The sequence below is a fragment of the Vulpes lagopus genome, chromosome 13, assembly GCF_018345385.1.
Source record: "Vulpes lagopus strain Blue_001 chromosome 13, ASM1834538v1, whole genome shotgun sequence".
Taxonomy (NCBI): Eukaryota; Metazoa; Chordata; class Mammalia; order Carnivora; family Canidae; genus Vulpes; species Vulpes lagopus.
The window spans coordinates 41,630,559-41,644,194 of NC_054836.1; the positions used below are offsets into that span (position 1 = coordinate 41,630,559).

Sequence of the window (13,636 nt, forward strand, 5' to 3'; positions counted from 1 at the left end):
ACTTGATAAAATACCCTTTGGTGGTGAATTTATCTGGAAACGAGGGTGGAATGGACAGTTCTCTGAAAAAAGGGAATTGAGCTTGTTTTGGGTTTGAGACACTTTGACTCAATCTCATATTCACTTCTCTTTTATAATTATTCTTCCTTGTCCTTGTAAATTAATAAATACAAATATCGGAGCCCTGGGGTAGAGCATCTTTTCCAGCTCTTAGAGCTGACTTCCTTCCCCTCTTTCTACTCTTCTATACATCTTCTTCCCTTCCATCTGTCCTTTTGCTTCTTTCCTTCCTTCTTGGCTTCTCCTCCATGCTGTTTATTGTCCATGAGCTTTCTCCAGACAGACTGTCAGGTTGCATCACAAGGAATATCAAGTTCAAATGGCTTCTCTGTTTACCCAAAAAATACAAAATCACTAATCCAAAGGGATATATGCACCCCAATGTTTATAGCAGCATTATCTACAATAGCCGAATTATGGAAACAGCTCAAGTGTCCACCGATAGATGAATGGATAAAGAATTTGTGATTATATATATAATGGAATATTATTCAGCCACAAAAAGGAAGGAAATCTTGCCATTTGCAATGACATGGATGGAGCTAGAGAGTATAGTGCAAGTGAAATAAGTCAGAGAAAGGCAAATACCATATGATTTCACTCATATGTGGAATTTAAGAAACAAAACAAACAAGAAAAGGGGGAAAAGAGAGAGAGAGAGAAAGAGAGAGAGAGAGAGAGAGACAAGCCAAGAAACAGACTCTTAACTATAGAGAGCAAGCTGATGGTTAAGCGGGGGGGAAGAGGAGGGTTAATATGTAATGGGAATTAAGGAGTGTACTTGTCTTGATGAACTGGAGTTGTTGAATCATTATATTTTAGACTTAAAACTTACACTATATGTTAACTATACTGGAATTAAAACATTTTTAAAAGAACTTCTAACATATATAATAAAAATAAAATACAATTACGTTAAAGCAAAAATCCTTTCTCAGCACTGGCTTCTAAGCAGATTGACTTAACATTTCTTCACAGGAATTTTCTGTATCTCCAGAACATGGGGAGTGATCTCTGTTACCTACAGCAGAGGCTTACTATCTGCAAAGCGCTTTGCTCTCCCTAGAAGGAAGGTACTGACTGAGGGGAAAGCTGCTATATATTGTCAGTCCCTAGTGAGCAGTTGCTTAAGAGAAACTTGGAGACAGAAATGAAATTGCTTGAGCAGAAAAGAAGACAGATCATGAAAATGATATTTTAAACTTGTTAGAAGATAAATTCTTAGGCCGTTTTCAATTAATAAATCCACCAGGAAGCTTTCTCTTTGGCATTTTTAGAATGCTACTCAGTTGTGACAATGTGATTTAAAGAGCTGGTTGCACATTCCCCACCCCAGCACCACCATTACTTGTGTTTAGGAAGTAAAATGGTAGATTTAAATCTCTGGTTCATTGAATTGTACACCAGGGAGACAATAGAAACAAAGAGATAAAAAGGTAGCTTTGCAAGGGCCTGTGATTCTACTCTCAAAAATGTGCAGACAGTCCAAGTATTCTGTTGGTCAGGCCTCCTGAAACAAAAAAGAAAAACTGCAGAGAAAACTCTAAAAGTAAAGAAGAGCATAGAATACTGGAAATTTTTCAATACCTGGTTATTAGCGGAATTTAAAAAATACATGTGACAACTAACATGATTTGGATGCACATCAGCTCAGAAAGAAGTTGTTATTCACTTTTTTGGTTGGCAGTGCTCTGCACCATCATCTTCTCAGGCAAAATTCACAAACTCTCCTTAAGCTTAACTTTCTAAACACACACCAGTGACCAGATATTCCATGAATCATAAATGGCTTCTCTTGAAAATGCCTTAACCATAGACATGTGGTGGGGCGGGGGGGTGGGGGGGACAGCTGATGTTTTGTTGTGGCTTCCCAAGCCCTACTTTATTCTCCCTGGTGTGGTTTGCCTAAAACACCAAAGATTGTGCTGTGAGAGCTTTTGGTAGTGATGATGTGTCTTCATTTCGAGTCTGACAGGTATCTCCTGGCCTTCTCTGCTCAGTGACACCAGGCAGCTCATAGGTGGCATCAGGGATTCTTGATGTGCTCAGAGCCCCGGGAGCTGTTTATAAATGCACTGTTGTATTGTCCAAAAAGAAGTTACACAAAATTTAAAAATCAGAGTTTATCACTATCTCCCTCTTCCCCTCCCTGTCCCCAGTTCCTCTCCCTCCTCTCCTCTTCCCATATCAGTATTAAGACACTTTAGGGAACTCAGGCAGAGGTCAGATCTAGAGGCAAAGGAGACATGGAGAATGAGAACGTACCATTACTGTTTTACCAAGTAGAAAGACAGCACCGGACACACGTAGAACATTCTAGATGGACTTGGATATAGATACCAAGAGGCGGGACACCTTATACTTCATACAATCTACTACCCATAATTAGAGAGAAATACCTAGAGACTTCTTCTATAATAAGTTTGTGGTCCTCTTGGCCAGACACCTTATGTCTCTAACAGAGACAGTAATTCGCATCTTGCCATCTTCCCACAACTGGGATGAAACTGGAGAATGACAACGTGGACAGCTCTCTTGGACAAGTCTCCTCAGGATCAGGCAGGGATGTGTTCAAGAAAGCCCTTTGAACCCCCTGAGGGCCTTTTAGTCAGACTTTCAGACTCAGCAGTCTGAATATCTGAATTATAATTACCGAGAGATGTCCTCTGGCAGCAGAGCAGGGATGAGGGGGACAGCACCCATTCAACACAGCTGTCCTCGGAAGGGCAGGGGGCAGGATCCCCTGGAGCACCCGGGGATGGGGTGGAGAGTGGCTGCTCCACCTGAGTAGCACATTGCCAAGACCTGGACCTCCTGACTCAGGCATGACAGTGACATTGTTTCATTGTGTCATTTGGGTCACCGACGACTGCCGTACATCAGAAAGGGTACAGTTTACGTAGCTAAAATTGACCACTGTCCGTCTTGCTCGGGATGATAGGAATTGTCACCATAAGGAGAAATCTTTTCTGTTGCTTTTTATTGCACCACATTTTACCAAAGAATTAGGTCACTCAGGAAGGTCCTGGGATGCACATGTGGAGTGAAGCCTGCTTGCTATGGGAACTTGAACTCTGAATTCCCTGACTTCTGTGCAATTAAAACCCCAAACTTAATGTTGCATTAGCATGGATTTTCCATAGCAAGCTACAAATGCAAAGTTCTATGTTTCATATATATTTTTCTAACATATGTTACTGCCTATGTTTCTGATTAAAAGCTCGTCCAAAATAAAATAACAAAGGATTACTTTTTTTCCAATAGAACTTTCTTCTTCCATAAAAGCTGGAAATAAGCCCTCACCTAAAATTACCCAGGCTTGCAGGTGCTGGGTTTTTGGGGGTGAGTAGTGTTTGCTAGCAAGACAAAGGGCATTATTCTCCCCGCAACCACCACCAGAAGGTGTTCTTTCTGTGGAGAAAATTATAGGCCAGCGCTTCAAAGACATTCCATGGTTAGGCACCACTCCTGGAGACTTGCAGGCGGCAGGCAGGCAGGCAATCAACAAATATTTGTTCTAAACCCACTGTGGATTCTGCACCTTTAAGATTGCCAGGGAAAACAGCCAGGAGGCTGTAATATCTGCTAGAGCCAAGTTAGTACCTAAGGTCATCCCTTAATGCATAGGAGCTCAATGACCTGAAGGGAACAAGGAACCCTAAAACTATAAGGCACTATCTCCCCTAAGTATGGGGATATTGATAGAATGAGAAAATGAGACCCAAGAAAAGACTTTTTAACTAAGGCTGATACTTAACAGGTGTCCCCACCCACTTTGCTTTTAGCTCCCCCTTAACAGACAGCCAGCCCCCCATTCCTTGCCTCCATTATTTATATCTAGCTCGATGAAAAATCTCCAAAGTTAAATACTCTTTATTACAATTAATCTGTTCTTTAGTTTTAATTGAATTTGGATACACACACACATTCCATTCCAACCTCCATACACACACTGCTGCTACTACTACTACTACCACCACTATCATCACTATCACCTCTGCCCAGAAACCAAACCCAACTGGACTGATCAATTCATTGTATTTTTTTAATGATCACTCTTTTCAAAATAGGCACACATGCCAAGATGTGTGGATACAAGGATGTTCATCTCAGTATTATTACAGAAGGGAAAAAAGGTAACCACAGACATGTCCACCAGTCGAGAATTGGAAATACAGGGAAAATCCAACACCTATTAGACGTGACGCTGAGACATGAGGCAGGGATGCAGGGGACATGGACTGGTATGGTGCACGTTGTGGCCCATGCAGAGGTGAACGGACAGGACTCTCATGCTCTTGCATGATGTTCTGCAATCTAGTTTCAGTGATGCAACTGAAAGTCACATCAGCTGTTTTGACGTTTTGACGTGTGCATTACATAATGGTGCTTTACAAATTCACATGAAATTCCTACATCCTCTGTTATTCCACTAAGCTGCCTTTGGACAGTACTAGGGTTTGGTGTGTTTTGTTTTGTTTTGTTTTTGTGAACCAAGCATAAGATGTTACCCTGATCCCTGTCAATTTTCTCTTTTTAGACTCCTTGCTGCCAGTCTGCCAAAATCTTTCTTTTTGTATTTAATGCTCTCTACCAGCTTTGAATCGTACACAGTTGATAGCTATGGCTTCTGCATTTTCTCTTTAGTTTTAAGCCAACTAGAAGATGACAGAATTGTAGGGAAAAGAGGGTGCCAATGACTTGCAGAGGAGTCAAACTCCCTGAGGCATAGACTAAAAATCTGGCATTGACTTGTAGCCATTCTAGGGCGAAATATCTTTTTGGCTTTTATTATTCGCAATACAGTGCTTTACTTAAGGTGACGTCAAAGTGGCTGTTAGTAATTCTCAGATGAAGTCAAGAGTTTGTATTGGCCCCCTGTTAAAAGATGAGATTCTCATTCTGCTTTATTTTCAAAATAGTTTTAATTGACATACAGGTCATATAAAGTCTATAACCATGACATTGTAAAGTGTACATTTCAGGAGCATTTAGTACATTCAAAATGTTGTGTAACCATCACCTTCACCTAGCTCCAGAACATTCTTATAGCCCTAATAGAAAATCCTGTACCCATTATATAGTCACTCCTCATTCTCCCCTCTTCCCAGGCCCTGGCAACCACTAATCTGTTTTCTGTCTCTATAGATTTCTCTATTCTAGATATTTTGTTTAAATCTAATCATAGGAGGGATCCCTGGGTGGCGCAGTGGTTTGGCGCCTGCCTTTGGCCCAGGGTGCGATCCTGGAGACCCGGGATCGAATCCCACGTCGGGCTCCCGGTGCATGGAGCCTGCTTCTCCCTCTGGCTGTGTCTCTGCTTCTCTCTCTCTCTCTCTCTCTGTGACTATCATAAATAAATAAAGAAAAAAATATTTAAAAAAATCTAATCATAGGAGATCTAATCTTTTGTGTCTGGCTTTTTTTTTCTTTTTTTTTTTAATTTTTATTTATTTATGATAGTCACACACACACACACACACACACAGAGAGAGAGAGAGAGAGAGAGAGAGAGAGAGAGAGAGGCAGAGACACAGGCAGAGGGAGAAGCAGGCTCCATACACCGGGAGCCCGACGTGGGATTCGATCCCAGGTCTCCAGGATCGCGCCCTGGGCCAAAGGCAGGCGCTAAACCGCTGCGCCACCCAGGGATCCCTGGCTTTTTTTTTCTTAAACATAATGGTTTTGAGATTCACCCATGCTGTAGCATGAATCAGTACTTCATTCCTTTTCATGGGTGATTAATATTCTATTGTGCTTTGCTATGAATTTTAAAAGTTGAAAGTAAAACATACATCTTAATGCTAAGAAAAATATTTTTTTAATGTCTCACTTTGTTATTTTTCATTGGAAGCTGGTTTTACCGCTCAGAAAACAACTGTACTCTGTTCCACTAATTATTCCATATATCCTTCTGGTGTATATATCTTCTTATCCCATTTTGTACCCCCATTACCTAGAGGAGGCATTTGAAACTCAAGGTGACTGCCAGGGTGGTGGAGCCAGGAAAGCAAAGACTTCTCACTACTTCTCACTCCAAGTCTTCTGTTCTTCTTTTGAAATCCTCTGAAATAATGTCTTTCTTTATTCTAGACATTCCTATAACTCTCTCCTCCTGTAAACTCCTACCTTTTAGGGCCTTCACCTCAGATTCTTTCTCTGATGAAATACGGAGCTCCAGATTCGGCCCTTATGTGTTAGGTAGATTAAGGCCACAGAGCCAAAGCGGTTTACTTCCCTAAATGATTGAAAGCTATCTTAGAGCAGAATGGAAACCAGCTCCTGCTCTCAGAACATCAGCTTGTTCTGAAACTCACTAAAACATACAGCCTCCTAAAATGCTCACCATCCTGCTGAATTGTAAAAGGTAACTACTGAGTCAAAGAGATGAAGGGAAGTGGTATCTGAAATAAAATAATTCTGTAAATGCGCACTCATTAGCTTCTTCATTTAAAAAGAATTTTTCAAAGGCTCTCTCCTGCAGAACTGTAATTAATACATGATTTAGATATTGATAGGAAAAGGGCTGGCAGGGAAATTGCTAGGATTTCTCTCTGGGGCTTGTTTGGCTTTTTAACCACCACAGTTTAACGTATCACCTAGCACTTAGGTCTGCTTTTCCTCATTTTAGGAGTTATATCCACAAGTGGAAAATGGGAGAGTGAAATCAAACACCAAATCTGTTCCTTGCTTTTATTAAAACTGCTGACGTTCTACTTTTCTGAGGTACTATTCTTATTTGTGAGATGTCCTTGCATCATTTTCCAGGGTACTAGAGTATTGATTTATAATACAATTTATTTGTGTTTTTTTTCTAACTATGTTATGTCTAATATCTTCAGAGTTAATACTTTGTAATGGCAACATGACAAAGAATATGAATATTTTTACCTTCTAGACTTTAAGGCATCTTGCCCTTCTGGATCATCTCTCCTTCCAGCTTGATAGCCTTATTTGAAATTTATTTACCAAACCAAACCTAAACAGATGAGTACTTAAATTATGAAACCATCAGAGCTAAACAAACCACTGAGTTACATTATGAAAGGTTTGAAAGAAACAGATTCTATTCTAAACGATTGAGCCAAGTATAATATTAGTTAATTATCTCAACGATGATCCTGAGATAAATGTGGATTTTAAGATCCACTATTCTATCAGAGTTATACGATTATTTTCAATGGTCATCCGGAAGCCCAGATATGAATCTGGGAATTAAAACTATTTCTAGGGGTACCTGAGTGGCTCAGTCAGTTGAGCGGCCAATGCTTGATTTCAACTTGAGTAGGGATCTTGGGGTCCTATGATGGAGCCATTAGGCTCCATGCTCAGCTGGGAGTCTGCTTGGGGATTCTCTTTTTCTCTCTCTCTCTCACTGCCCCTCCCCATGTTAGCTTCTCTCTCTCTTTCTTTCTCTCTCTGAAATAAATCTTTTTAAAAAATGTATTTCAGGGTGCTTGGATGGCTCAGTCAGTTAAGAATTTGCCTTCAGCTCAGGTCATGATTCCATAGTCCTGGGATCAAGCCCCACATTGGTTGGGCAGGGAGTCTGCTTCTCCCTCTCCCTCTGCCCTTCTCCCAGTGTGTGTTCTTTCTCAAATAAAAATCTAAAAAAAAAAAAAGGTATTTCTATCTTGGCAAAATAAAGCTCACAGTTTATATGACTGACCCATGGCACTGTGTGACAGGACTCTTTCTGCCCATCCAAGTTTGCCCATTCCAAGTTTGGGAAGCATTGGGGGGATCTGGCCGTATAATAGTCATAAAATTCAGTGGATAAATATCAGGTTTTGTTTTTTCATATCAGGTTTTGGTTTTTGTTTTTTACTAATTCAGAGACTTAAAATCAGAAACCCTTGACACCTAGAACAATTCAGTAATCATTGACCCTGACCCTCTGGTGAAGGCATCCAGTCCCACACCATTGACCATTTGGACCATCCTGAAGCCTGTGTTGACACTCTCACCTGATTATTTATGTCTCGGGAAGAGAAAGAAAGAAGAAATTACATGTCAAGCAATACCTTGGGGATGCCGCTGATGGCAATTATCCTGTATTCGAAAGTTAAGATGAATATGGATTTTGCCCAGTTTTTTCTATACACAGCCTCTTCCTCAGTGGTCAACTCAGCAACACTACATTTTGATGTTATCACATTCTTTTCTGGAACAAAACCCAACAGCCGTTTTTAATGAAAACCTTTCTCCAAAGAATGCTCCAACCTTGCCCACCCCCACCCAGCTGAATTTCAAATAATGTTTAATTCGCCTTGGCTTTCAGAGTCTGTAAAACATAAGCAATCGGCTGCGCTGAGGATGGAGGAGAAATGTTTTTACAGTTCCACAAATGTTTCTAATTGGCAAGAGCGAGTTGTTAATGGGAGATAAATTGCCTGCGGTGGGTGTGGGTGGGTGTGGCGTGTGCGTGTGCGCTCACGCAGGCCCACATGCACGTCGGGAGCATGCATGCCTACCTGGGCCTCACCAGGTGCCCGAAGCCCCAGATGAAAGCGGGCGGAGCGGCGGGGTCGGTGGCTGGTTCCTCACCAGGACTCGGATCCCGGGCAGCAGGCCCACCTCTCTCCCATCGGGAACAGTGAACAAGGATCTTGTAAAATACACAGAACGAAGGAAAATGACCCTCTTTGACTGAAACCAGCTGTGTCGGGCTTCTCGCTGTCTCTCCTGATTTGCTCTCTCAAGTAAATGGATGTGGTAAAGGATGATAGAGAGTAAACAGAATCATTCTTTTTCCTTCTTGCAGCCACACCTCAGTGAGAGCCCCGGTTTTCATAGCTGAAAAATATATGTTTATTTGCTCATTAATTTTCCTCTCTCTCCCTTGCCTTTTCTTGGCATTGGGTAGAATGTTATTTAAAACAAGACACAGTTCGGCTTCAGAAAGAAAAATCATTCTGCAAAATACAGCTTGGACTCATTTAATGGTCATTCATCATCCCTGAAAGAGTGGGGTACAAATATCTACATTTGGTATATTTTAATGATTTACAGTGCAATGATTCGTGTTGGCACCAGGATACAGGGAGGCAGTAGGCTCTTTAGGGCTTTGAGAAGGGACCCAATAATCATCTCTTGGCACTGCTTTCCTGCAAAGAGGACACTAACTGGTGCTCCAACCCCAAGGAGTGGACTCAACCCCAAGGCCTGAGGTGCTCTGAGATGTGCTTGAAAGCCTTCCTTTCCTCACTGGAGTGTGTGTGTTTTCTCTCCAGGGCTTTGAAAAAGCTTTGGTTTTATGTGTCTCCCATTTCTTTCAGGTAGTGGGCAAATAATGATGTGCCCAGCACATAGTAGATGCTCCATCAGTATTTGTTGGGGGAATAAACAGTTAAAGGGAATGTTATAAGCCTTACTAGTATTATTGTCTTGGCGTGAAATATGCAAGAATAGACTTGAGGCAACCAAGTAATTTCCCTTAACAGGACAAGCTAATTATTTGAGAGATGAAGATCTGGTGCAGAGTGTTTATTTGTCAGGCTCCATTGGCTCCTAATTAAAGGTGGCCATTGGCTCCTAATTAAAGGTGGGAAAGTTGTTTGTAGCATTGAAGGGATAACACAGTGACCCACGACCAAACAGCTTTTCAATTTTCCATACCCACTTTTTCAGGGAAAACGTGTCAAGAGAAAGTTAATGCACATTCCTTTTGTTTCCTTACATTTTCTTATTTCTGTTATCAGTTTTGGGAAGGCAGGCAGGGTATGGAGCAGGAAGCTCTTTTGACAGTGCATTTGTAGCCTGTCTGCCTCCATGACTTCTGTAATCTTTTCTAGTGACTTTGGTTGACCCCCAGACAGTACCTGCAGTGGTCCAAGTTGAAGATGCTGCATCCTCAGGAGCCTCAGAAGATTCTTTTATTTATTCATTCATTCATCTGGACATTCATTTCAAAAATATGAATTTAGTGCCCACTATGTACCAGGCTCTGTGCTAAAGCTCTGAATTTAACAGTGAGCAAAATCCTGCTCTCATGAAGCTTATGGTCCGGGATGGTTGCTGGATATGAATTGAATAATCACACTAAAAATCATAACTAAAAAACTGAATTAAAAAGAGGAATATGGCCCTACTGGGACCATGTAATAACAGGAATTTATTTTGACCAGGAGACCAAGGAGAATTTTACTAAGAGGAGCCAGGAGCTAAAAGCTATAAAATGTCTGAAGGGGGTGCCTGGGTATCTCAGTAGGTGAGCATTCCACTCTTGGTTTCAGTTCAGGTTGTGTCTCATGGGTCATGGGATTAAGCCCTGCATGGGACTCTGAGCTGGGCCCAGAGTCTGCTTGAAGATTCTCTCCTTTGCCCCTCCCCCAATCTCTTTCTCTTTCTCTCGCAAATAAATAATTAAATCCTTTTATGAAAAATAAAAATAAAATGACTGAAGAAAGGGAAAGAGCATTTCAGGCAAGAAGACTGTCAAATGCAAAGGCCTGTGGGGCCTGCGTCAGAAGAGCAAGGGCTGATGGGAAGGCAGGGCCACACCCTTCAGTGTCTGTGCCTACACCATATCATCTTCTGAACATTAGAAAGACAAAAGGGTCATAAACCCAAGGGTTAGGAAGTGGGGACAAGAAGAAGGGACACGTGTTATCAGATTGGGGGGCACAGTGGGAGGGAGAAATACAAGTATCCATTCTTCACAAATGTAACAAGGGAAGTGATCATGGTAAGTCCATGGTCTTTTACTGCACTGGAGCTTTCTGGAAATTCTTCCCATTCATTCACCCTTCTGTATGCCAAGTTTCAGAAAGAGTGTATCTAGATCTTCATTGTGTGCTGAGTCACCATGCACTGGACCATGCAGCAATGGCATCTTGTCAATTTTATCATATACCTATCTCTTCTTTCTGCCTTTCTTTTGATGATAAGGAGGTGGCATAACATAGTTTATAACTGTTTTTGGCAAGTGTGCATGGTATGCCTTCCAGCACCTTCTTTCTTGGTTTAGAGAACAGCCTCTAGAGGTAGCATGACTTTACATTTCTCCAGTGATGTGAGCTTGGACAGGTGGCTTAGCCTCTCCTTTAGCCCTTGCAGGATTGTTCTAAGGATTAGGTGAGTTAATACTTGTAAAACATAGAATGAGGAGTGGCATGCAGTGAGTGCATGCAGTAATGCCAGACATTGTTATTAGCTATGTTTACTCATATAGAAAAGTGTGGAAGAAATATTGTTAAGGAAAACAAAGGCAGGCTACTTGGGGACTGGGGCACAGAGGGAAAAGGGTAGGCAGATGGGTTTTACTCTTTCACCTCATTTTCTTGTAGGAGTTGATTTTTTTTGTACTACATAGCTGTGTTTTTATAATAATGAAACTACAAAGAATAGTTTATCAATACTACCCAATTTCTAAAAAAAAAAAAAAAACAGTGATTCAGTATAATTTCATAATTTTCTTCACCCTTAAGTTTGGAGATGTCATTTGGAAACTTTTCTTGGCATAAAGAAACATACAGCCGAAGTCCAGCAATTCATTTTATTTGTTTACTTCTTTTGCTTAGGTTATATTCAAATTAGAATTCTTCAGTTACGTGCTGTTACTATCCCGCAGAGGTGAAATTATTCTACTTGTTTTTCCACCTCCACATATGCATATAGAGAGTTGTCTGGAATGCCATTCACCCACCAAATATAAACAGTGCATTTGGTTCATTGGTTGTTGACTTTATTGTACTTTCCTTTCAAGCACTGCTTTTTTTTTTTTTTTGTAATTAGAATTTTTATAAAAATAATGAAATCATTTCTAAAAATTGAAGTTGAGGAGTATGAGTTCACCTTTATGTTTAGTAATAAACGCAATCAATACTGAGCATCTAATCTTTCTCAGGGATTCAGGAAGCTTAACTTCACGATTAATATGATGAAGGTCAGTCAGTAGCTGATACTCATGAAAGAGGAAGCAAGTAGGCTTAGTGGTCACTGAATCTGGATGTAGAAAATCTTTTCAATGATTATCTAATATTAAGATAAAGTCTGTCACATACTCCACTGCCTTTTATTTTTCCTTTACAAGTGGAGGTTCCTTGTGTTTAACTAAAGATTTTGATGAATTCGGTTGGCATTTATCAGCAGCTTACTCTGAACAGTCGAGAAATGTTAAAATTGGGGGCTGGAGATTAGTTGCTTTGACCCACATTTAAATACAACTCTTCCTTTTCACAGTGATGGCACACCACTATCATTAATTAGATAAGAACACAAATCAGGAGAGAACTTTGAGTCCCCTAGCAAATATTTCACAAAGCCAGTGTGAGCTTGCCAACCAGACTATCATCATTGCAGAAAATACGCTTCCAAGGAATAACTGTATTATACAGTACTTAGCACATTGTGCCCCTCAGGATAGGATGATAATTGCCTGTGTACAAGAAAAGGCAATTTTGAAGAAACTGTGACTAAGCTGATTACCAACTGATTCTTTAAATCGGGGCCAGCAAACCATGGCCCGTGGGCCAAATCTGGCCCATGGCCTAATTTTGTACAGCGCATGAGCTAAAAAAAGGTTTTTGCATTTTTAAATGATGAAAAATCAAAAAGTAGAATAGCATTTCATGTCATGTGAAAATTATATGGAATTCAAACTTCCTGTCCCTGAATAAAGTTGTATTAGAACACAGCATGCTCACTCATTTACTTACCATCTATGGCTGTTTTTGCACTAGAAGGGCATAACCGAGTGGTTGTGATAGAGACCATAAGGCACGCAGTGGTAAAAATATTTGCTATCTGACTCTTTATAGAAAAAGTTTACTGATCCCTGCTTTAGATTCAGGTATAAGTTATTCATGTGCATGTCCGTTTGCTTGTTAATGGATAATGCTTTTGTGTTAGAGATATGCCTGGTGATGTGGCCATCAATGAAGCTGTAGAATGCAATACTCCAAATCTTTCCACGTTCCTCACTTCCTTCCCCAAATCGGAAGAACGTTATTGTGTGAGAAGAATTAGGTCATCAGGACAATGAGAAATTTTATGGTAACAAATAGAGAGGACCTACTAACTGACTCCAAAAGTTCTAGATCATGAATCTAATTTGAAGCCCTAAAATAACATCAGTACTATTCCTGTATTCTGAAATTTGAAGTTATTTCCTTTTTGCATTTGAGAAGTCTTTTGAGACGAATAAATCTTTTATTCTTGTGACCCTTATGAAACACAGTGTCATATCAAATAAGCCCTCTGTTCAGTGACATTATTGTATTGAATGATTTTATTTACTTTATCCTTATATTCAGCTGCCAATGGGATATGATGACTATTCGATAGTTGGAAATTAGTAGGAAATACCCTTTAGTAGACTGCCTACATCTTAACAGGGTATCCTGTTCATCTGCTGTGATGTGACAGTTGAATTAACATTTCCAGCTGACATTGACCCTCCTAGCTGCTAAAATATATATGAGAATTTGAAATTAACATAAAAGTCATACTGCCAACCAATGAAAAATCATTGACAGGAGTACCATAACATAGAATTGAAACTATGAGTCATTTTGATTCAAAATCCCTATTCTGTACACGACTGACCTCAGTTGTCCCCTCTTGTTTTGTTCTG

General features: G+C 40.4%; 1 protein-coding gene across 6 annotated transcripts in view; it reads left to right on the top strand.

Moving 5' to 3' along the window:
- The window catches only part of CREB5 (cAMP responsive element binding protein 5), a 405,584-nt gene that overhangs the window by 371,892 nt on the left and 20,056 nt on the right, over nucleotides 1-13,636 (top strand). The window lies entirely within an intron of this gene.